A 24,087-nucleotide genomic window follows, 5' to 3' on the forward strand; every position below is an offset into this window, starting at 1 on the left:
ACATAAGAATTGTACATGTGCTCGTGTGTGTGTGCTTGTAAACAGGGCTATTTATTGTATTTTTATTATTTACTGTTTGATCTCAAACGCATTAAGAAAGTAAGAAATTGCACTAATTAACTTTTGACGAGACACACTTGTTAACTGAAAAGCATTTCAGTTTCATAAAAGATTTTGATAACTATCTTATGAAGCTGGTTAAGATAACGCCAATAATGTGCCAAGCATCATCAAGGTAAATGCTGGGTACTTTGAAGAATCTAAAATATGAAACATATTTTGTTTTTGTTTTTTTAAACACTTTTTTGTTTACCACATAATTCCATATATGTTCCATATGTTGTTACATAGTTTTGATGCCTTCAGTATTGTTCTGCAATGTAGAAAATAGTCAAGACACAGAAAAACCTATGAATGAGTAGAGTAGGGGTGTCCAAACTTTAAAAATATGTGACATGCAGTAAATAGCCCTATTCCACAACTGTTGTAATCCATATTATGTCAAGAAACGTTCAGCGAAGTAAAGAGAAATAGCATCCATCATTACTTTAAGACATGAAGTGTCTTTTAATTAATAAAAATAAAGAAAAAACTTTGAATTAGAAGGCATGTCCAAACTTATCACTGGTACTGTACATTTACAAACATAATTTATTGTAAAATGAATTTAATTTAAACATGGGCATTATATCAGTATGTAAAAGCTACATAAAACAATCATCACTTTTGGAATGGAGTAAGTGCACTGATTTCTACTAAAATATAGTATAAATGCATTTGAAAAGCATTCTACTAACATTGGGTCTCTTCCATCACTCTTTTAGTATGTGTAAATTTTTGTCGAAGCCAAGCCAAACCGAATCTGCCAGATTGACAAAAGTTTCAGAAACTAAGATTTTCTTTGTACTCAAGTGGCATGTTGTTAAATGGCAATCTGCCAGATATACAAAAGTTTTGGAAACTCTGATGTTGATAAATGGCAATCAAGTGTTAATTACCAGGTGCGTGCATGGCACAGCTGAGCTTGTGATGCCCACAAAATCCCATAAAAGGCAAAGTTCACAAAATCATTTCTTCTTGCAGTGGAAGTGCTTTTGCCTTTTTTTTTTAAACCAGTGTACCCAGTGAAGTCAACATGTGGACAGAAACCAATATTCCTCACCAGTGCTGTCTTGGAAAAGCAGGACACTATGCTCAGAGCAGTGGAGGACACTCTTAGACATGAGTTCAAGTTTAAAGCAAATTTGGCAATCACTACAAAATGTGCAATTAAACCATGTAAATGAAACAGATGGAAGATTTTTTCCCCCATTCATGCCACAAACATTTGCTATAGACACATAATGAGGTGTTGAGGTGCAGACACCGCATCCTTTTTTGAGTTTTTATTCAGGGATGTGCAGTGCACTAGGAAGTATACGGCTCACTGTAGACCGAGACATAGAAAATTAGTCATTTATCTCCAAAACATACCAGTAGCAAAAAAAAAAAAAAATCAGCCTAATCAGGGCTCTAAAGTGTTGCATAAGATTGAAAAAAGACGCTGTAGCAAACGAAGCCAATTTAGACACCATCTGTCATCCTCAAAAAAAAAAAGAAAGAAAAAGAAAAAATACCGGTCACTAAATATCTGTTCCCTCATAAGTGTACCATGTGCTAACTCCTTCCAGTAATATCAATTCTGCCATCTGCACAACTTCAGCTTCTGGCTACCATCTGTACAGACCAGGCCCCTTCAGTTTCTTCTTAATTGCATTTCTTCTTAATCAGGCACTGTTCTTATGTCTCTTAAAATGGATGTGGACCATGCTGTTTTAATTTTAAAAATCATTAATATGAAACCACAGGTATACAAAATATCAAATTTATGTGGGTCATGGAAATGAAGTTATTTAATCTGTGTAATAAAAAAAATGCAGTAACCTCTTTGCAAATTACATGCTTTGCAATCGATCAGTGGAGATTTATATTAATTAGTCTTCTTATGTGTAAATTTACATGCACTCAGGATTATGAGTAGGATACAAACAGTTTTCTGACTTAACCAGATTTTCATGAATTTACTCACACACGGAGCACAAGGAGTATACAAATGTCTTTTTTTTTTTTGTTCGATTTATTTAATCAAAAAGCCACTTTATTCGTTCTGACAGAAGAAGGCTGTTCAATATAGGAGTAAAATAGAATGGAATAGAATAGAATATACTTTATTGTCATGTCCTACATGAAAATTGTCTTTGGTCTCACTGACAAAAATTATATAAAACACATAAAGGAGGGGAAAAAACCACTTTCATTCCATTACACAGACATATCCAAGGGATTAACACCTCACATGTAACCTACACACATGCATACACATCATATCAAGTCAATAGTACCAGTTCCAGCTCATCTATAGTGCTCTTGGCCACACCTCCTTTCCATCTAGCTTTTCCATAGTTTGTTGTTGACCATAGAAATTGCATTTGGGATAAAAGAATCTTTATAAAAAAAATTTCCTTGCCATGTGTACTCTATATCGCCGCCCTAGGGAAAGCAGCTCAAACTCAGAGTAAAGGGGGTGGGTGTCATCATTTAATATGTTCATGGTTTTTCTGTGTACTGCAGTGCTGTGTAAATTTTCTAGTGTTTTTTGAGGTTGTCCTATAATTTTCCCTGCCATTTTAACAATTCTGGACAGCTTGTTCTTATTATATAAGTTTAAGTAACCATACCAGACAGAGATATTGTAGGTAAGGACACTATCACACTGACATATGTTCTCTCAAGAATATTGCAGCTGACTCCAAAGCCCTTCAGTCTCCTGATTAAAAATAGTCTTTGGCTGGCCTTTTTGCATATAGCATCAACATTTTCAGTGAAGTTCAACTTGTCATCAATGTATATAACTAAATACTTAAAACAGTTAACAATTTTCACAGTTTGACTGCTTAATGTCAGTGGTGTTGGAGGACCTGTTTGATTAAGAATTAACTCTTTTGTTTTACCTGCATTAATTAAAAGTGAACTGGTCTTACACCATTGTTCTAGCTTAAAAACATGATCTACGTAGTCAGATATACTGTTGTTCTTGTGAAACAGTCCCACAAGTGCCATGTCATCTGCATATTTAAATAATTAAAAATTACTATGATGAAGTGACATTTCATTTGTGTACACTGAAAACAAGACAGGGGAAAGAACACATCCTTGGGGGGCTCCTGTAATGAGCACTATTTCATTAGAGGCCGTATCCCTGACACAAACCCGCTGTGGGCGGTCACTTAAGAAGCGTTTGATCCAATGTACCAAGCCCCCATCCACCCCCAAGTCAGTAAGTCATTGCAGGAGTATGTGAATTTGCATTGTGTTGAAGGCTGCAGTAAAATCTCATCTCATCTCATTATCTCTAGCCGCTTTATCCTTCTACAGGGTCGCAGGCAAGCTGGAGCCTATCCCAGCTGACTACGGGCGAAAGGCGGGGTACACCCTGGACAAGTCGCCAGGTCATCACAGGGCTGACACATAGACACAGACAACCATTCACACTCACATTCACACCTACGGTCAATTTAGAGTCACCAGTTAACCTAACCTGCATGTCTTTGGACTGTGGGGGAAACCGGAGCACCCGGAGGAAACCCACGCGGACACGGGGAGAACATGCAAACTCCACACAGAAAGGCCCTCGCCGGCCCCGGGGCTCGAACCCAGGACCTTCTTGCTGTGAGGCGACAGCGCTAACCACTACACCACCGTGCCGCCCTGCAGTAAAATCAATAAATAAAATTTGTGCATAAGTATTGGTGTTTTGCAAATGTCTGGAAACCATGTTAACCATGGTGAGAGTGGCATCCTCAATTCCTCTGTGAGGCTTATAAGCAAACTGGAGAGGATCAAAATGCTGGTTCAGGGATGCAGTGAGGTGTTTAATTACAACTCTCTCCATACATTTGGCTAAAACAGGGGTCAGGGCAAAAGTCATTCAATTCTTTGGATCCAGGCTTCTTTGGTAGAGGCCTGATAATTGATGACTTCCACATATCTGGCACAGGACAAGTGTTCAATAAAAGCTGAAATAAATGAGTAAAAACTGATGCTAGTTCAGTGACACATCCCTTCAGGACCCTTCTACGGAGGCCATCAGATCCAGACGCTTTATGTGGGTTGGTCTTTGAAAGGCATTGTTTAACTTCCTGTTCTGACAACTGAATTGTGGTGGTTTGGGGTGTGCTGCTACAGATAGCATCACTTTTGTCTTTACTATCAGATGAATCAAACCTTCCATAAAAATTATTAAGTTCATTTAAAAAAGGGAGATCCATATTAGTATCCACTTGTTTTTTCAGTTCTCCACCCATGATTTTATTCAGTCCTTCCCACGCTTGTTTAGGGTTACCTATGCAAAACTTTCCCTCCACTTTATTTTAAAATCAATTTTAGCTTTCTGTGTCTTTGCCCTGAACTCCTTCCTGATGTCTCTGAACGCCTCTATGTCACCCCTGAGGAAAGCCCTTTTTTTTTATCATTAAGACAAGTTTTGAGGTCTTTTGACAGCCAGGGCTTATTATTGGGAAATATTCAGACTCTTTTGGTTTCAACTTCAGATTCCTCACAGAACTGTATGTATGATGTGATACAGTCTGTTAGCTCATTGAGGTCTCCGCATGAGTCGAAGAATAAGTCCCAACTTGTGGTTTCAAAACAGCATTTTAATCTCTCCAAGGTCATGCCATTCCAAACCTGAACTGCTTTTATGGTAGGCCATTCGCGCTTCACTACCTGTCTGTACTTTGGCAACAAATGTATAACATTATGATCTGATTTCCCGATAAGGGGGTGACGCCTCGCCTTATAAGCATACTCTATGCTGCCATAACAGTGATCCAGAATGTTTGATGCACAGGTTGGGCAGTCTACATATTGTTGTAAAGTTGTAAACTAAGCTGACAGGGAGAGTGTATTAAAATCCCCTAAAATAAAAATGGGTTGATCAGCTGATTGGGAGAGCGCGCTGTTGAAACAGTCTAATATGCACTCGGCTGCCTCTTTGTTGTTAGAACCAGGCACATACACCAATATAACAGTCAGCTGTCCAAACTCTCAGGGTAAGTAAAATGGTCTGAATGAAACTGCTAGTATTTCATAATCTCTTGTGCAGATCTGTTCCAAAACAGTGTATTGCATCGCCCACTTATTGTCAACCAGAATACAAAGGCCACCTACAATAGATTTTTGTGACTTAGCTTTGTCTCTGTCTAATCTGATAATGCTGTATCCATCAACGCTAAAATAACAGTCTCGCTTCATCCATGTTTCGGTAAAGCAGATGAGGTTACTGCATCGGAAATCCTCCTCATATTTGATGCGAAGTGTTACCTCATCTAATTTATTGTTGAGAGATCTTACATTCGAAAGGGTGATCACTGGTAAGGGATGCTGGCTCCCACGTCTCCTTAATCGATTCCGAACACCTCCTCTGGATCCGAGTTTCTTCTTTGGTTTCTTAGTCCTCGGTATAAACAATCCAAGCAGTAATACAAATCCAGTGCTCAGGTTACTTGCATTGGTCTGGCAGGAGAGGAGAAATTCCTGGGAATAGATAATGCGGGGCAGGGTAATGCCATTGTTAGAAGGCCTGTTGTCGGCGTTTACTTCGGATATCGTCGACAGGAGAGTTACCAGAGCGATATAAACAGCAAAAAAGTTCATGATCCTTGATATATGATGTGCATGCGTTGACATAACTTCAAAACTACTTCAAACACACATTAGTACGCACTCAAAACAAGAAAAAGGATAGAAACAAACAGGCAGGTGAGACACAGGGTCAGCAGCAGAGCCGCGCCCCTGGTATGAATATAATGCTGCTGTATATCAGGCCTTTTTGCTAACTGTAAAAGATCTCATCCACTGCAAAGATGTTTCATTGAAGCTCTGTGTTTGTGTAATTGGCTTGCATTGATTTAACTTCTGCCCATTTGACTGAGATTAGCTAGGAAGAACTGATGTTAGTAAATTGCTTTAGTATAAATACGCAGGTAATTATAGGAACTCGGTCACTGATTGGCTGAGAAATTTAGACTATTTCTCGATAATCACCTCCAGCAACTTGGCAAAATGGCGGCCAATCACTCCGTTACTGTAACTGAGGAAGAATTACAAATTATGAAAGAAAATGATGTTCCTAAAATGCTGTTTGTTTGATTTGTTTTATCTATTTCAAAACAAAGTGTTTTTACAGAATTAAAATATGTTTATCCATTCTTGAGATATTACAAATCAAAGATTGAAAAAATTGCTTAATTTTTAGAAAACTGCCGTAATATTATGTATTAGGATAACATGGTCCAAAATGGGCCTCATTAACCAATGAAATCAAATGTTTTTTCTTAATAACTTTTATATACTTCAACATATTTACATGGAAATTGGCAGGCACATAGATGGTTGTATACTGAATACAAAGTTTGAAAAATTAGTAAAAACAAATAATGCAAATTAGTATTTAATTAGTATTAATTATGCTAATTATGTAAAAATGTTAAATCGGTATTTCAAATACCCTCTTTGTGCTCTGTAGGCCTTTGTATTTCTCAAAAGTAGGGCCTACTAGTATTTATATGAAAAAATATAAATCATGTAGAATAAATTTTAGTGTCATACTGTTTTGTAATTTTCCTGTTTACTGAGAGTTGCCTTTTCAAGGACTAACGATAGAACATTCTGCACCGAAACATGTTTATCATGCTTCTTACGTGCGTAGCAGACGTGCGTAGCAGATGTGCCTACAAGCCAGCAATTAGCCAAGATCCAATCAGCTTTAGAGCTGATCATGTTCCCGCCGCATGATCAGGGCATGTAATTGCAATGATGTAATGCAATAGATGTCTCCTTTTTATCTAGTAAAGAGTATATATAGATTTGAGAACAAAGGGACGGTATGAGGGGTGTGCCGAACCCTCATCACTTGTCCGTTCCCACAATAAACCTTCCTTCTCTTGTGAAAGGACAAGACTGGTGTTGGTGTTTGTCATTTTTCCACGACAGTGATAATATTCACAGCTTTCAAGGTGAACCTCAGAAAAACTGTGTGATCCACATCCAATAAACAATTTCAATTAATTGAATTGAAATTGATACTTGCATTTTTGACTTCCAGTTTTTGAAAATCTCATTCCGACCACTAAGATCTCAATATTTTTCATCAAAATAACTACAGTTATATTCTAAAATAGTTATTTATTTACATGAATCAGTTTGATTTGAAAAAATAAGTTGGTAAAGCTATGAAAACTCATTTCAAAGTCTCCTGTGAATCATAACATCAAAACTAGCAGATGGAAAATTTTGCTGAATACTTCATCAGAAACAGTGAGAGCGAGAGAATATCCCTATAAAAGTTATCTGATTGATGTCCATGAGTGATCCAGTCTGAAACTGACCAGAAAAGAGAGAGCCTGACTGCTTTCCCGTGACTCAAAAAGCACTGGCAGTTTCCCGACATCACACAAGCAGAGAGTGTACTCTGTTGTACCAACTTCAACCTGCCGTTACTTTCAAAGTACTGAACAGATCTTAACCAGATACATTTCTTTGGAAAGCAGAGATTATAAGCTTTTTAAATGATACTGTAGTATTCATGATAGAAAATATTCAAGAGGTAAGCAATGACATTTGGAAACTTTGATGAGCGTCTGCATGCACAATTTTCACAGCAAGGCCAGCAAGCATCTGATATGCCTACATGTAGTATAATGACAAACGAAATGTAAGATTTAAACTGGTTTATCTCATCTCATTATCTGTAGCCGCTTTATCCTGTTCTACAGGGTCGCAGGCAAGCTGGAGCCTATCCCAGCTGACTACGGGCGAAAGGCAGGGTACACCCTGGACAAGTCGCCAGGTCATCGCAGGGAAACTGGTTTATTTTTTCTGATTTCTGAAACACAGCATGACCACTCACCTTTGCGATGATATGCTCTTTCAAGACATTTGGAAGCTGTGTTTGGACCACAGGCTCATTATATGCATTAAACTATCCTGAGTGTCCTGCAGTTTTTAATACAGTGTACACTTTCCAGTCTTTCACTAAGCTGTGTTTCTGTCTATGTGTTTTGTCTCATATTATTTAAGCAACCAGGTACCCATACTGGCAAATTAGCTAAGTAGTTTATTGCTGTGTTTGCCAACCCTGGTGCCCAAATCCCTCATCTGACTCAATATACTTTGGTAGATTACACCAGATTGCTAATCAATAATGTCTGCATGGTATAAACAGAAAGAAGGCACAGGAACATAACAGCTTATTTCACAAATTTATTAACAGAAATAACAAACACCTAAACATATAGGTAATAGAACCCCACTAAAAATGTTCTTCTTGTCTCTGATATCACTAGGGAGAGTGATCAATACAGCAATATTTTTTCTAATAAGAAGCAACATTATTTTCTCCAGTTTCATTACAACTTCAGTATGGTGTAGGTGCAATGGGCTTACCAAATCAGTCTCATGTAAAAAGGTATCAGTCTCATAAATTCATTAATCAGTAAATCAAATCAGTCTCATAAAAAGGAATCAGTCTCATAAATTCATTAACAAAATGGGTGAAGGCAATTAGAGTTATTTTCTTGGCAGAGGTTGGCACTTCAGTGAATATTGTAACAATAGACAGGACACAGTTTATTCCAAAGATACCATTTATTGAAATAGTTGACAGGACTTCGCAAACTAATCAGTGGCGGAACAACTGCACACAAGGCCCTGGGGCAAAACACCAATCAGGCCCCCCATGGTGAAATTGCAAACAAACAAATTAGAAGGCTTGCAGCATATAGGCCTACTCAGGCTAGATCTAACAAAAAGCAGTTTTTAAGAACGTAGCCTTTGGACCTAGCCATGGCGAAATTGCAAACAAACAGAAGGCCTGCAGCATATTAAAACAGAACTTGCTATATTAAAACAGAACTTGCTCAAAGCTTTTTTTTAATTATTATTTTATTTTATTTTATTATAGGCCTACATAGCCTGTATTTTCCATTCATTTTTTATTATGTTCCAAATAGACACTAAACAACAACAAAAAAAATCCAGCAATCATGAATGATACACCCTCATTGTGTAAGCATGTCTTCAACTACAAAGCCCACACAGAAACCTGCGTTCGTCATTAAAAAGGCATTCGACGCGCCTTGCGCTCCACAAAGTCGTCGACTATTTGAGGGATGTTAAGAGCTCTTGCTCGTTCATTCTCAATTGATAAAATGGCCAATCCACAGAGTCTCTCTTGACCCATTGCGCTCCTGAGATAATTTATCAATTTTAATTTGATGAAAGAGCGCTCTGCTGTCGCAACTGAGATGGGGAGAGTGAGAAAAAGCAAGAAGGCCATGCACACCTCACTAAATGTAGAAGTTACTGCTGGATGATCTACTACCAGCAAACTGGCCAGGCTAAGCACAGATGTGTGTCTTGCTATCTGCTCCTTGAAACAAGCTCTAAATGACACTAGCTGACCAGGAAAGCTGGAGTCAATATCCTGACTATAGTGATCACACAGTCAACGGGCCACTTCGTATAGCTCCTCGTCCTTGGCATGCTGGAGCGTATTTGGATGAATAGCGTCAAACAAACGAGCAGTCAGATTTCAACTGACAAACCTTTGTGACAGCTGCTGAATGATTACATCAAGGCATGCATAGAACACATTCACCCAAAAATAATGTTCTGCATCGGAAAGCCAACTGTCTTTGCTAAGGTGATCAAAGTGACTGTGGCAGTGGGGGTGTGGTCGAGCATCGGTCTGTGAATAGAGGGCGGAGTCAGGGAAGGTAAGTGGCAGAATCACTGCACCTGACAGGAATTAACCTGTGTTTGTGTGTCTTCCCCAGTGACCGTGCCCTATAAGAGGAGAGGGAGAGCAGAGGAAGGGAGCTCTCTCCCCAACCAGAACACTTGTGTGTGTGCTTGCGCGAGTGAGCGTGTGTGATTGGGAGAGTGTCCTGGATGTTTAAAGCTGAAAAGCTAAAATAAAAGAGTTTAAGAGAACTAGGCCAGAACAATTCATCACCCGACTTCCTGAAGGAACAGCGGAGTGGGTCCAGTGCCATCGCATGGCGTCGCTGGATCAGGCCATCGAGCTGGCGGAGGACCATTTGGCGGCTGTTCCGACGGCAGGACAGCATGTCTCCTCTTCTCCTCTCTCCTCTCTCTCCCCATTCCCTTCTGTTCCTTGTCCTTGCCCCGTTCCCCCACCGCGGAGGCGGGGGCTGGCTCTACCCCAGCTGGCCCGCCGCACACGCGGTGCCCTACTGTTTCCCACTTCCGTGTCTGTCTCTCCCACCCTCAGGTGAGTGAGCTCCAGAACACTGGTGCAGAGAGAGAGCCTGGGCCGGTTTGCTGGCGCTGCGGGGAGCTGGGGCACCTCCAGCATCAGTGCTCGGCGATGGAGGTGGACGCGGTGGTCCGGATCCCCGACGCGCCGGGGACCGCCCTTGATCAGGCCGGAGCGTATCGTATACTGGTCAGTATCCAAGGGGATACGTATCAGGCTTTGGTGGACTCCGGCTGTAATCAGACCTCAATCCACCAAAGCCTGGTGCAAGACAAGGCATTGGGAAGAGCACAGTTGGTGAAGGTGTTGTGTGTGCACGGGGATGTTCACAACTACCCTTTAGTTTCGGTCCACATTCTATTTCGAGGGGAGAAATTTAGAGTAAAGGCGGCAGTTAATCCTCACCTTACCCACTCGATAATTTTGGGGACTGATTTGCCGGGATTTCGGGAATTAATGACTCATTTAGTGAAGAGTGGGGCCTGTCATAGTTCAGCAGGGGGAGGTCCCGGTGTGGCATTGGCGGGAGCAGCTGTCACAGAGCCATCTACGTCATCACCGCATCAGAGTGAGGAGCAGCAGGCTCCTCCTCCCTCTCTCGGGGAATCCCTCATGGATTTCCAGTTAGAGCAGTTGTGAGACGAGACTCTGCGGCATGTGTTTGACCAAGTGAGAGTAATCGATGGTCAAACGCTCCAGCCAAATGCCACACCATCCTTCCCCTATTTTTCCATTATTAAGGATAGATTATACCGAGTGACGCAGGACACTCGGACTAAGGAGCTGATCACACAGCTTTTGATCCCAAAGAGCCGCCGGGAATGTATATTCCCGGTGGCTCACTTTAATCCCATGGCTAGACACTTGGGGCAGGATAAGACACTAGCCCGAATAATGGCCCGGTTCTATTGGCCAGGGATTCGCAGCGATGTCCGTAGGTGGTGTACGGTGTACCGCAAATGCCAGTTAGTAAATCCAGTGGCCATTCCAAAAGCGCCTTTGCGCCCTCTGCCATTAATCGAGACCCAGTTCGAAAGAATTGGGATGGATTTCATCGGGCCATTAGATTGGTCAACATGAGGATATCACTTTATTTTAGTTCTGGTGGACTATGCAATGCGATATCTGGAAGCAGTGCCTCTTCGCAATATCTCAGCACGTAGTATTGCGGAAGCACTCTTCTGCGTCATCTCCCGAGTTGGAATCCCCAAAGAGATTCTGACTGATCAAGGCACTACGTTTATGTCATGCACACTGTGCAAACTGTATGGGTTACTGGGAATTAAGCCGATCCGTACCAGTGTTTATCACCCACAAATGGACAACTTAGTTGAACGGTTTAATCGCACCCTCAAAAACATAATTAAAAAAATTTGTAAGCGAGGATGCATGCAACTGGGATAAATGGCTCGAGCCCCTGTTATTCGCAGTGCGAGAGGTCTCACAAGCCTCCATGGGGTTCTCCCCGTTCGAATTATTATATGGGCGTAAGCCGCATGGCATTCTAGATGTACTGCAGGAAAATTGGGAGGAGGGACTTTCAACAAGCAAAAACAAAATTCAATACATTATCAACCTGCGTGCAAAACTCCACACACTCACACACCTAACCCAGGAGAATTTGCGGCAGGCCCAAGAACAGCAAATCCACCTGTACGACAGGGGCACATGCCTTAGGGAGTACACACCAGGAGATAAAGTACTTGTGTTGTTGCCCACATCGAGCTCCAAATTGATCGCCAAGTGGCAAGGACACTTTGAGGTCACACAGCAAGTCAGGGATGTCAACTATGAGGTGAGGCGAACAGACAGGGGTGGGGCATTACAGATTTACCACCTCAATCTGCTAAAACTTTGGAACGAGGAGGTCCCCGTGGCGTTGGTGTCGTTGATTCCAGAGAAGGCGGAGCTGGGGCCGGAGGTTCAAAAGGGAACATTGACATCGCCTACCACTCTGGTCCCCTGTGGAGACCACCTCTCCCCGACCCAACTCACGGAGGTTGCCCAGTTGCAGACAGAATTTTCTGACGTGTTATCGCCCCTGCCTGGCTGCACCCGCCTCATAGAACACCACATTGGACGCCCCCGGGGGTGGTAGTGCGCAGCCACCCTTAGAGGCTGCCCGAACACAAGAAAAAGGTGGTTCGGGAAGAACTTGAGGTCATGCTTGAAATGGGCATCGTCGAGGAGTCCCATAGTGACTGGAGCAGCCCGGTGTACTTGGTTCCCAAGACCGACGGGTCGGTCCGGTTCTGTGTGGACTATAGAAAAGTCAATGCTGTGTCTAAATTCGATGCGTATCCAATGCCTCGTATTGACGAGTTGCTCGATCAACTAGGCATGGCTCTTTTTTATTCGACACTGGATTTGACAAAGGGATATTGGCAGAGCCCCTTGACTCCGCTATCCCGAGAAAAAAAAGGCCTTTCCCACACTGTTTGGCTTACACCAGTTCATCACACTTCCTTTTGGGCTGTTTGGGGCACCCGTTACGTTTCAGCGGCTTATGGATAGGGTCCTCCACCCTCATGCCACCTATGCGGCTGCATACTTAGACGACATAATCATCTATAGTAATGACTGGCCGCAGCACCTAGAACACCTAAGGGCCGTCCTTAGGTCGCTGAGGTGAGCGGGTCTCACAGCCAACCCAAAGAAGTGTGCGATTGGGTGGGTGGAAGTACGGTATCTGAGCTTCCACTTGGGCAATGGGCAGGTGCATCCCCAAATCAATAAGACTGCAGTGATTGCGGCCTGCCCGAGGCCCAAGACCAAAAAAGGGGTGAGACAGTTCCTGGGGCTGGCTGGCTACTATCGTAGGTTTATACCTAATTATTTGGACATCACCAGCCCGCTGACTGATCTCACTAAAAAGGGGGCACCAGACCCGGTCCAGTGGACGGAGCAATGCCAGCGGGCTTTCTCTGAGGTAAAGGCTGCACTGTGTGGGGGGGGCACTGTTACACTCCCCTGACTTTTCTGTCCCCTTTGTTTTGCAGTTGGACGCGTCGGACAGGGGACTGGGGGCAGTTCTGTTCCAGGAGGTGGAGGAGGAGGACTGCTCAGTGCTGTACATCAGCCGGAAACTATCGGTGCGTGACGGCAGGTACAGCACCATCGAAAAGGAATGCCTTGCCATCAAGTGGGCAGTCCTCGCCCTCCGCTACTACCTGCTGGGGTGCCCTTTCACCCTCTGTTCAGACCACGTGCCCCTGCAGTGGCTCCACCGCATGAAGGATGCCAACGCACGGATCACCCATTGCTATCTGGCACTCCAGCCGTTTAAATTCGAGGTGGTCCACAGGCCAGAGGCACAGATGATCGTGGTGGACTTCATCTCTCGCCAAGGGGGGGCTCCTCGGCCTGAGTTGGGTGGTGGGGGTATGTGGCAGTGGGGGCGTGGTCGAGCTTCGGTCTGTGAATGGAGGGCGGAGTCAGGGAAGGTAAGTGGCAGAATCACTGCACCTGATGGGAATTAACCTGTGTTTGTGTGTCTTCCCCAGTGACCACGCCCTATAAGAGGAGAGGGAGAGCAGAGGAAGGGAGCTCTCTCCCCAACCAGAACACTTGTGTGTGTGTGTGTATGTGTGTGTGTGTGTGTGTGTGCGTGCGCACGCGAGCGAGCGTGTGTGACTGGGAGAGTGTCCTGGATGTTTAAAGCTAAAATAAAAGAGTTTAAGAGAACTCAGTTCTGGCCTGCCGTGCTTCTGTGCTCCACCCACCACGGAGTCTTCCTACAGTGGCGCTTCACTTTTTTCAACCTGGTGGCTACAAATTGTGTTTGACTGCCCCATTTCACAGTCAATGCCAGAGTGGAAGCCTTTGCCTCATCAAACTTCTCCCTGAACTCCTGTAGAGTTCATACAGCATTCTGCAATAATGCGGACGTTTTGAGGAGATCAGTGGTCTTCTCCTGCAGTAACTTTGAGATGGCTTTAGTGCACTCCAAAATCTTTGTCAGAAGGCTGATTAAAAATATGAACTGAAATTTAGTAATGGCCTTTTTAAGTGCATCTGCCTCATCTCATTCATTCGTTTTCTCGCTTGTAAATGAGAGCTTGTCAAGATCTTTAATGACGTCTCCATCTGTACTTTAATGCAACAAGCACATCGTAGTGGGAGGACCAGCGGGTTGGGCAGAGGCATTTCAAGGTTATGTCCCTGCTCTCTGGGCTCAATAAGTCACCAAGTAATGCCCATCTCTTAACACTGTTGGCAAAAAAGTTGTACAGTTGTTCAACCACATCATAAAACTGTCTACTCTCTGGGATAGTTCTGACAGAATCATTCAGTACCAAATTCACACAATGAGCCGCACAGTGCACGTACAAAGCAAGGGGCTCCCGCTCTGCTATTCTCGCTTGAACACCAGAATAAATTCCACTCATGTTCGCTGCGCCGTCATAACCCTGTCCACTGCACCTGGAGAGATCTAAGCCATTCCTTTCAATGCAGCTAATAATTCGGCTCTCCAGTTCAGAAGCGAATGCGTTCACAGTTATCTCAAATCCAAGAAAAGCCTCAACTATCCTGATATCTGTAGCAACACCCATTTCGTCTTGATCAATTAAAACATACCTGAAGACCTGGCTCAGATGATTGTGCTTTGCTACGTCTCGTGAGTGGTGTCCATAATGATGGAATAAAATGGAGATGCATTTATTTCATGGACTATGTTGCTCTTGACTTTTTGTGATAATATATAAATGATCTCATCCTGAATAGCATGGCTCAGATATTTAACTGATCCCTCGGGCTGGCTGATCAGTTCTTTCAGGACAGGGTCATAGCGGGCCAACAGTTCAATGATGGACAAAAAGTTTCCTGCGTTCCCCTGCCCAATGGACTCTCGGTGTCCCCTAAACGCCATGTTACATGACGCTAAGGTCAGTGTGACATTCACAATGCGCTCTAACACTTGCCTCCAAAAGTTAGCCGCATTACGAACATCCCTCTCCATATCAGCATCTATTGTACCATGGAGTTTCCACTGCTCATAGACTACACATGCACTGAGATGGATCTGGGTAGATTCATGCACTGCAATTTTGGAGGAGATAAGTTTCCAATCTCTAATTCTGTTTACCCAGGCATTATTGTAGGAGGGGGCTTGATGATTAGCAAAAAGCCAGCAAGGCTTGCAATATGCACAATCAAGCTTGGGCAAGTGGCGGCACGGTGGTATAGTGGTTAGCGCTGTTGCCTCACAGCAAGAAGGTCCTGGGTTCGAGCCCCGGGGCCGGCGAGGGCCTTTCTGTGTGGAGTTTGCATGTTCTCCCCGTGTCCGCGTGGGTTTCCTCCGGGTGCTCCGGTTTCCCCCACAGTCCAAAGACATGCAGGTTAGGTTAACTGGTGACTCTAAATTGACCGTAGGTGTGAATGTGAGTGTGAATGGTTGTCTGTGTCTATGTGTCAGCCCTGTGATGACCTGGCGACTTGTCCAGGGTGTACCCCGCCTTTCACCCGTAGTCAGCTGGGATAGGCTCCAGCTTGCCTGCGACCCTGTAGAAGGATAAAGCGGCTTGAGATAATGAGATGAGAAGCTTGGGCAAGTAGCATAACCAGCTTCGTGGAAGTTTAATACCAGCTTTAGTGACAGATGTGTAGTCATCTCATTATCTCTAGCCACTTTATCCTTCTACAGGGTCGCAGGCAAGCTGGAGCCTATCCCAGCTGACTATGGGCAAAAGGCGGGGTACACCCTGGACAAGTCGCCAGGTCATCACAGGGCTGACACATAGACACAGACAACCATTCACACTCACACCTACGGTCAATTTAGAGTCACCAGTTAACCTAACCTGCATGTCTTTGGACTGTGGGGGAAACCCACGTGGACACGGGGAGAACATGCAAACTCCACACAGAAAGGCCCTCGCCGGCCCTGGGGCTCGAACCCAGGACCTTCTTGCTGTGAGGCGACAGCGCTAACCACTACACCACTGTGCCGCCCCAGATGTGTAGTAATGGGTTGAAAAACTGTGATTGCCAGTGACGGGAAAGGGACCATTTGGCTTACATGGGCCAGTTTGAAGGATATACCTCTTCACATTAGCATCTGCATTGTTTTCAGGGAAATTACCATGGTCTGTTGGAAAATTAGCTGGGTTTGATGATTCCATGCTGGGAATCATGCTCCTCACTTCAGCTAACTCAGCGTTCCCAACGTTCTCCACATTCTCTACCCTCCTGATTCTGGTTGCTCATCTCAGCTAACCCCTCTCCATGTTCCCCACCCTCCTCTATATGACTTTGGCCAGAGCTACTGCTAACCACCACCACGCTACTGCTGCTAGTGCTAACACAGGGCAATGCATGTTCACTACTAGCAAATTCAGGGACAGTAGAAGGCAAAGTAAAAAATGAATCCAACTTTGAAAGTTTAGAGTTTGCCTCCTCTTTATTTTTCTTTTCCTTCCTCTTTTGTGCCCCACTTTTACTTTTAAACATGCTGAATTCATTTCTAGTAGACAACCAACAACCGCAACCAAGCATGCACCTTCTTAGTCTTGTTGTATGTCCTCAGATGGATGAGGACGTTAGGCAGCATTTAGATCCTACCCATCATGCATTCATTGCAGTTTTCTTTGCAAATTCCTCAAACAAAAAACAATTAAATACAAAAGGAACAGCTTAGTTTAGCTTGAAAACATGACAATTTATTATATTTTAAGTTTGTTTAGGGATTTCACAGGGTTTTTTTTATTTTATTTAACCATGATAAGAATGTGTAGCAAAAATGAGAGATATATAGGTCAACTAGTCTGTAATCATGTGAAAACTTGTAGGTTTCAAGGAATTTCCAATTAAATCGCGTAAGGCACATTTATTGGGAGGGCCTGAATGTCAAAGGGTGGGGCCCTGTACAGCTAGGGGGAGGGCCCAAGGCCCAGGGGGAATGGCCCCGCCCAACCCCTTTAGCTCTGCCTCTGAAACTAATACTGATCAGATATAGCAACAATAGCAGCCAAGGAATAATTCAATAGAAATGATACAATATATACAAAATATATACATATAAGAATCAATAGTGTGTATGATAATTGAAGCACTAATGGGGTGAGTGGATGTTAAAATGTGATAGGGAAAATCACGTGGTTATATGTGTGTGTAATCCACAAGCCATGCCAGGCCATGCCTACAAGAAGAGCATGCGAAAATTAAGACAAAGGAACCTGGAGTTTGAACTATGGGTGGCACGGTGGTGTAAGTGGTTAGCACGATCACTTCACAGCAAGAAGGTTCTGGGTTTGAACCCAGCGGCTGGCGAGGGCCTTTCTGTGTAGAGTTTGCATGTTCTCTCCTCCAGGTGCTCCGGTTTCCCCCACAGTTCAAAGACATGCGGTTAGGTTACTATGGGATGGCCTTGGGCTGAGGTGCCCTTGAGTGAGGCACCTAAGGGCCAATTTATACTGACAACCCAGTCCTCGCAGATGGCATTGCAGACAGTGTCTGTGTAGCCCCCCCACCTTCGCAGATGCTCTGCGCGCACCTCCCCAAAATTGTGACCACCGCAGAAGCCTCGCAGACAGCGTCGTAGACAAGAGGGCTCTGATCGGTCCACTCTACATCCGCTGTACACGCACTTCCACTTTCCCGGTTTGGTTTGTTTTGTTTTCACGACTGTCATTTTTAAAAACACAAGCGAAGATGGAGCAGCACGAAGAGCGGTTGATCGAGGAAGTGAGGAAGTACGTACATCTATACGACTCCAGTTCTAGTCATTATAAGTAACCGGAGGATAAACACTCCACTAACCACACCCACCAACTACTCCTAGCGATTTCGCGACTTCGCGCCCTCTTGCGTTGTGGCGGTGAATAACATCGCGCACGCCTATTACTGCCCGCTCAACGATAAATTACAACTGTCTGCGAAAAGCTATCTGCGAAAGCCTTGTCGCAAGAGCATGCAGAGGCCTTAACTCCCAACTGCTCCCTGGGTGCTGTTAGCATGGCTGCCCACTGCTCTGGGTATGTATGTGTGTGTTCACTGCTTCAGATGGGTTAAATGCAGAGAGGAAATTTCACAAGTGTGTGATGAATAAAGTTGTGCTTTCTTTCTAGCCTTGGTTAAAAAGCTAGATCTATCTTTGTTTACAGATAGTAAATAAAGATAGTAAACAAAGTAAATCGACAACACACGGTCTAAGACCGACTTTCATGTGAATCAAAATGCGTACATTTAAACCATAAATGAATTTAAACAAAACAACACTGTTCACGTTAACTAGCTACAAGTAAAACTAACAAACTTTGCCCAGATGCCAGCCTTACTCATTAGCGATTGGAAGTGAGCCTTCTCCAATTCGGGAAGAAGACTGTTTTGTCCCTTACTCAGGGTGATCGCTCTTATTAGCAATTGAAGTGAGCCTTCTGTTATCTGGGAGAAGACGGTACTGAAGTGAGCCTTCTGATCCGAGATAGCACGGAACGCAGATCAAGTCAAATCAAGTCAACTTTATTGTCAAATATGCTATACATGCTTGACATAAAGCACAGATGAAATTTCAGTTCTCTCTGACCCACGGTGTAAACAGGCAATGCAATAAATAAAAATAGAATAACTGAAATAAAAAATATAAACAGTGTAAACACTCTAGATAAGAAATAGACATAGACTAAACACTCACAGGTGTGTATATATATATATATATATATATATATATACACACATTATTATATATATATATATATATATATATATATATATATATATATATATATATATACACACACACACACACACACACATATATATATATATATATATATATATATATATATATACACACATTATTATATATATATATATATATATACACACACACACACACATATATATATATATATATACACATACGTATAAATTGGAGCAAAAGGACATAAAATAAACAGTCAAGAGCACTTGAGGTATAGCAGGTATAGCAGGTCTTGCTTATAATTTCATCGATGCTGGAAAAGATGAGAGGGAATTCTGGTCGCCTCTCTTCTTTGAAACACTTCCTAGGGCAGTAATTAACCGGTTCAGTTATCGTTGCAACTCTGCGAAGGTTAAGCACATTGAACTTTGGCTAAAGTCCGGTATCAATAGCTGGTTCTTTGTTCCCTGTAGTGCCAAACGCATCGGCCTCTCTTTCATGCATGGAGTCCACCAGAGAGGACATCCATGGCCAGAGAGAGGGAGATTTCATTTCCCTCACTGATTTAAAGCAGTCGTGACATCACTGTACCTGGTATCAGGTATCCTCTCTGTCCAATACCGTTACAGAAAGTCAGAGGAAGGGGAGGAGATAAAGCATGGCGTCGAGTACAGAGATGGGTGTGTTTCAAACTGGTTGTGAAAGGGTTACCATGGTTACGGGCATGGCCGCTGTCCCTACAATGGCTTTCTCTGATTTAATTAAATTTTATTTGTATAGCACAGTAGACAAAAGCTGCTATGCAGAAATCTGAATGTGGATTTAGGTCCCTAATGAACAAGCCAGGGTGGCACGGTGGTGCAGTGGTTAGCGCTGTCGCCTCACAGCAAGAAGGTCTGGGTTCGAGCCCCGTGGCCGGCGAGGGCCTTTCTGTGTGGAGTTTGCATGTCCTCCACATGGGTTTCCTCCGGTTTCCCCCACAGTCCAAAGACATGCAGGTTAGGTTAACTGGTGACTCTAAATTGACCGTAGGTGTGAATGTGAGTGTGAATGGTTGTCTGTGTCTATGTGTCAGCCCTGTGATGACCTGGCGACTTGTCCAGGGTGTACCCCGCCTTTCGCCCGTAGTCAGCTGGGATAGGCTCCAGCTTGCTTGCGACCCTGTAGAACAGGATAAAGTGGCTAGAGATAATGAGATGAACAAGCCATAGATGACAGTGGCAAGGAAAACTCCCTGAGATGACATGAGGAACCTTATGGGCATTAGTCCATAGCATCCAAGTTAGTCTTTTATTAGTTCGTAAATTTCACGCACTCATAGTTTGGATAAAAACATTTTTCAATTTTCATGATTACCAAATTTCTTATGTAAATGCTCAAATGATTTACACATTAATCTGTTCATATTCAGCTTGATAAATGTTTGTGTGAAATGCACCAATAGGGGAGAGTGGAGAGACTTGGGACAAGTTTTCAGCTTTTGCAGATTGTGTGAAATTCTTTTCAGATAGTGTCACATTCATATTGCATTAGAGAGTGTTGACTATACCCTCTTACCACAACATTAGTTTCTTAGCTTGTCACATATACTGGCCTTAAGGCTTCACTTTTTTCCATGATTTGTTTCCATTATTTTTTGCAGGGAGACATGAGACATTGAGGGGAAATATGGGACATTATGTTGGGAGACTTGGGACAAAAATAAAAGACCGAGGCTTACAGGTTTAATTTTTATTTATTATCAACATTTGTAACATATGAACTGTATGAACACAATGCTGGTACAGCGATAGAAAAATGTCAGTTTACCCAAAACCTGACTCGACAAAACACTTCCATTCTCAAGAAGCAAAGAAATAAGCTTAATCCTCATGCAAGGACACACCCACATTTTGGAAAAAAAAAAACAATTTTATATTTGTAAACCACAAGAAAAAACCTGTAACATGAACCGTCCCAACTCTCCCCATCTGTCCATTCTGAAATAAATAAATAAATAAATAAATAAATAAAAATCCTTCAGTGTTTTCCCCCAGAATTTAAGTTTAATAAATAATACTATATATGGTAACTCTATGGTACATACTTTAATTCCTAACAAATCCTGAATTCACCAGTGCACATTACACTATAGAATGGAGGTGAAGGTGAAGAACAAAATACAAGTTTTGGTTGACAAAAAAATATTGAACTGCACAAATCATACTGCAGTGTCCAGCTTTGTTTCTCCAAAGGAAGTAGGTTACTCTAAGGGGCAACATCTAACTTCTGATGTGATCTAAAACAGTTGAAATTAATTCATAGGAATACAAATTGTCCCAAGTCTCCCCATCCCAATTTTCCCCACTATCCCTGTAACGTTCACTAGGTGTGGGTGGAGCACAGAGGATGGCAGGACAGAGACTGAGTTCGCACAACTCTTTTATTTTCACTTTTCAGTGCAAAATAACTTTCACTCTCATCCACACACGCACACACATTCCAGGCATCTAGTTGTGGAGAGAGCTCCCTCTGCTCTCGCTCTCTCTCCTTAAATAGGGTGCGGTCACTGGGGAGACACACAAACACAGGTTAATTGCCGTCAGGTGTAGTGATTCTGCCACTTACCTTCCCTGACTCCGCCTTCCTGTCACAGACCGGCGCTTGACCACACCCCCGCTGCCACATACCCCCACCGCCCGACTCAGGCCGGACGGCCATCCGGCCCGCAGTCGACTCCCCCCCCCTTGACGGGAGAGGAAGTCCGCCACAACCATCTGCGCCCCCGGCCTGTGGACCACCTTAAAATTGAAGGGTTGGAGTGCCAGATACCAACGGGTGATCCGCGCGTTGGCATCCTTCATGCGGTGGAGCCACTGGAGGGGCGCGTGGTCCGAACAGAGGGTGAAAGGGCGCCCCAGCAGGTAGTAGCGGAGGGTGAGGACCACCCACTTGATCGCCAGACACTCCTTCTCGATAGTGCTGTAGCGCCCCTCACGCACTGACAGCTTCCTGCTAATGTACAGGACAGGGCGGTCCTCCCCCTCCACCTCCTGGGACAAAACCGCCCCCAGCCCTCTCTCCGACGCATCGGTCTGCAACATAAAAGGGAGAGAAAAGTCAGGGGAGTGTAATAGTGGCCCCCCACACAGTGCAGCCTTTACCTCAGAGAAAGCCCACTGGCATTGCTCCGTCCACTGGACCGGATCTGGTGCCCCCTTTTTAGTGAGATCAGTCAGCGGGCTGGTGATGTCCGAATAATTAGGTATAAACCTATGATAGTAGCCAGCCAGCCCCAGGAACTGTCTCACCCCCTTTTTGGTCTTGGGCCTCGGGCAGGCCGCAATTGCTGCTGTCTTGTTAATTTGGGGACGCACCTGCCCGTTGCCCAAGTGGAAGCCCAGATACCATACTTCCACCCGCCCAATTGCACACTTCTTTGGGTTGGCTGTGAGACCCGCTCGCCTCAGCAACCTAAGGACGGCCCTCAGGTGTTGCAAGTGCCGCTGCCAGTCATTACTATAAATGATGATATCGTCAAGGTATGTGGCCGCATAGGTGGCGTGGGGGCGGAGGACCCTGTCCATCAGCCGCTGAAACGTAGCAGGCGCCCCAAACAGCCCAAACGGAAGTGTGACGAATTGGTGCAAGCCGAACGGTGTAGAAAAGGCCGTTTTTTCCCGGGATAATGGAGTCAAGGGGATCTGCCAACAACCCTTTGTTAAATCCAGCTTTGAGTAAAAACGAGCCGTGCCTAGCCAATTGAGCAACTCATCAATACGAGGCATTGGGTACGCATCAAATTTAGACACCGCGTTGACTTTTCTATAGTCCACACAGAACTGGACTGACCCGTCGGCCTTGGGTACCAAGACCACCGGGCTGCTCCAGTCACTGTGGGACTCCTCGACGATGCCCATTTCGAGCATGGCCTCGAGTTCTTCCCGAACCACTTTTTTTTGTGCTCAGGTAACCTGTAAGGGCGGCTACGCACTACCACCCCCGGGGGCGTCTCAATGTGGTGCTCTATGAGGTTGGTGCAGCCGGGCAGGGGCGAGAACACGTCCGAAAACTCGGTCTGCAACTGGGCAACCTCCGCGAGTTGGGTCGGGGAGAGGTGGTCTCCACAGGGGACCGGAGAGGTACGTGCTGCCAATGTTCCCTTTTGAACCTCCGGCCCCAGCTCCGCCTTCGCCGGAACCACCGACACCAATGCCACGGGGACCTCCTCGTTCCAGCGTTTGAGTAGGTTGAGGTGGTAAATCTGTAGCGCCCTGCCCCTATCCGTTCGCCTCACCTCATAGCCAACATCCCCGACTCGCCGTGTGACCTCAAAGGGCCCTTGCCACTTGGAAACTAATTTGGAGCTCAATGTGGGCAACAGTACGAGTACTTTCTCTCCCGGTGCAAACTCCCTAAGGCGCATACCCTTGTTGTACAGGCGGGCTTGCCGTTCTTGGGCCTGCCGCAAATTCTCCTGAGTTAGGTGCGTGAGTGTGTGGAGTTTTGCGCACAGATCAATAACGTATTGGATCTCGTTTTTACTTGGTGAAGGTCCCTCCTCCCAATTTTCCCGCAGCACATCTAGGATGCCGCATGGCTTACACCCGTATAACAATTCGAATGGGGAGAACCCCATGGAGGCTTGGGGGACCTCTCGCACTGCAAAGAGCAAGGGTTCGAGCCATTTATCCCAATTACGTGCGTCCTCACTTACGAATTTTTTAATTATGTTCTTGAGGGTGCGGTTGAACCATTCAACTAAACTGTCCGTTTGTGGGTGATACACGCTGGTGCGGATCGGCTTAATACCCAATAACCCATACAGTTCGTTCAGTGTACGTGACATAAACGAGGTGCCTTGGTCAGTCAGAATCTCTTTCGGGATTCCAACTCGGGAGATAACGCGGAAGAGTGCCTCCGCAATACTGCGTGCTGAGATATTGCGAAGAGGCACTGCTTCCGGGTATCGCGTTGCATAGTCCACTAGAACTAATATAAAGTGGTACCCTCATGTTGACCGATCTAATGGCCCGACGAGATCCATCCCAATTCTTTCGAACGGGGTCTCGATTAACGGCAGAGGGCGCAAAGGCGCTTTTGGAATGGCCGCTGGATTTACTAACTGGCATTCGCGGCACGCCGTACA

The sequence above is a fragment of the Neoarius graeffei genome, chromosome 7, assembly GCF_027579695.1.
Source record: "Neoarius graeffei isolate fNeoGra1 chromosome 7, fNeoGra1.pri, whole genome shotgun sequence".
Taxonomy (NCBI): Eukaryota; Metazoa; Chordata; class Actinopteri; order Siluriformes; family Ariidae; genus Neoarius; species Neoarius graeffei.